Below are 2,500 nucleotides of genomic sequence, written 5' to 3' on the forward strand. Positions count from 1 at the left end.
ATGTATAGAGCTAGGGAGCAGAAAATGGTTACACCAAAAGGCTTCAATGGCATGCACGATTGACTTGATAAGCATAACTCTGCCTGCTAGGGATAGTAAAAGAGTAGCCCAGGATTGTAATTTAGAAGTAATTTTTCCACTAGTGGCATGCAATCATTGACGCACAATTGGGAAGAGATAAGAGGCACCCCAAGGAACTACGAGCTTTTTAACTGCAACAACTTAAATATACGCTATTGGAGCTGGAATTACCGCGGCTGCTGGCACCAGACTTGCCCTCCAATGGATCCTCGTTAAGGGATTTAGATTGTACTCATTCCAATTACCAGCCTCAAAGAGCCCGGTATTGTTATTTATTATCACTACCTCCCCGTGTCAGGATTGGGTAATTTGCGCGCCTGCTGCCTTCCTTGGATGTGGTAGCCGTTTCTCAGGCTCCCTCTCCGGAATCGAACCCTAATTCTCCGTCACCCGTCACCACCGTAGTAGGCCACTATCCTACCATCGAAAGTTGATAGGGCAGAAATTTGAATGATGCGTCGCCGGCACGAGGGCCGTGCGATCCGTCGAGTTATCATGAATCATCGAAGCGACGAGCAGAGCCCGCGTCGACCTTTTATCTAATAAATGCATCCCTTCCAGAAGTTGGGGTTTGTTGCACGTATTAGCTCTAGAATTACTACGATTATCCGAGTAGCAGATACCATCAAACAAACTATAACTGATTTAATGAGCCATTCGCAGTTTCACAGTCTGAATTAGTTCATACTTACACATGCATGGCTTAATCTTTGAGACAAGCATATGACTACTGGCAGGATCAACCAGGTAGTATTCCTCTTTGCTGCCGGCTCCGCATGAGCAAGGGACGGATACCATCCTTTAGTCAATGCAGGGCACGACAGGCTTCCGTAAGGGACAATAATTTCGGGCATAAAAGGGGCAGATACCCCAAGCCGAACATGTTTCCACATACAAGACTTCGAGTGACATATGGGTATCCGCTGGCTGCTAGCTTAAATGGCAAAGCAAGGACAGACATCCAGGTGAGCTTCGAGGTCTACCTCGTACCAAACAATTAGGTCCGAGATAGATGTGTGACTGTGAGACTTGAGAATTCCGTCAAAATAGGTATGATGCACAGGGGACAAGGCCAACCCAAGGCTAAATATTTAGCACTCGGGCAGAATTGAATAGGTTTGAACAAGCGATTGTCGCTGCCAAGGCAGGGAACCAACCGACCGGAACAAACCAATCACCACTCATGCGCTACACGTACATCATGCCTCCAACACCCATTAGGTACAAGCCCAAAGACCCAAAGTCTAGAAAGGACTTGACCATAACAAATGAAGGAAACATGAACCGCTAAGCGCGTATCACAAAGTAAACCATATACTTCCAAGAACTAAGGTTGCCTGCTCCAAACAAACAAAGGGATAGCACTCAGCAAAGGTCACGACCCTTTCAACCGCACCATTTAGCCACCGGTAGTCGAAGGTCACCGAGAAAGCTTCAAGCTTGGCATACTGAGGCCCGAACACTTCGCATCATAACACTAGCCCCACCTAACCAGCCATGTTTGTTCAGACCCGAGACGAATCCAGGCATTCTGTAAAACGAAGCAAGCACGCTTGGTTTTCACCGTCCAGCTATCCACAGGCAAAGGCCACCTCATTCTCTATATAGGGAAGCCACGACCAAGGAACACGTTAAGCTTTAGGCTTCCCCAACACCGGCCTACAACGAATAAATTCCAAGAACTAGGGACTCATGTTTTGAACAAACAAAGAGATAGCACTCAGCAAAGTTCACGACCCTTTCAACCTCACCATTTAGCCACCGGTAGCCGAAGGTCACCGAGAAGCTTCAAGCTTGGCATACTGAGGCCGAAACAGTTGCATCATAATACTAGCCCCGCCTAACCAGCCATGTTTGTTCAGAACCAAGAATAATCTAGCTATTATGGAAAACGAAGCAAGCACGCTTGGTTTCACCGTCCGGCTACACATGTGCAAAGGCCACCTCCCTATCTAGGGACATTTTACATCAGGCCATCGATAGTAAAGGGACAAAGAATCAAAGTTTTGGGGTCAACTCGAGGGACAAATCCTGTGGGGGCCTTTACTATCACTTCGTCGAATCCTGAGAAGCGACTCCGAACGATGCCGAGCACCAATGTCGCTTGACGGCAACAGAGGCTTCAGCTGGCCCGCTTAGTGCTGGGTATGATCTGAAAATTTCCCACGACACCCTCGAGGCAACCTGAATCACCACCAACAAAGTGGCTGATCAGGAGCCCCGAGGAAGCCCCAAGCGCGCACCGACGCCCCCAGCAGCCCCAGCAGCCGCAGCGCGCGCGCCTGGTAGAAGGGGAGTCCCCCCTCCCTATATATGACATTTAAGCAATTTCCCAAGTTCCAGCAGTTTTGACCTAGGTGTTCGAGCAATCACAATGCCCTTTTTCGGAGTTCCACTCATTTGTTTTTGATGCTCTTAT

General features: G+C 48.4%; 1 pseudogene; it reads right to left on the reverse strand.

Moving 5' to 3' along the window:
* The window catches only part of LOC141703997 (18S ribosomal RNA), a 3,331-nt pseudogene extending 2,500 nt beyond the window's left edge, over positions 1–831 (reverse strand).
* Between the last annotated feature and the right edge of the window lie 1,669 nt (positions 832–2,500).

The sequence above is a fragment of the Apium graveolens genome, unplaced genomic scaffold (assembly GCF_009905375.1).
Source record: "Apium graveolens cultivar Ventura unplaced genomic scaffold, ASM990537v1 ctg73, whole genome shotgun sequence".
Lineage (NCBI taxonomy): Eukaryota > Viridiplantae > Streptophyta > Magnoliopsida > Apiales > Apiaceae > Apium > Apium graveolens.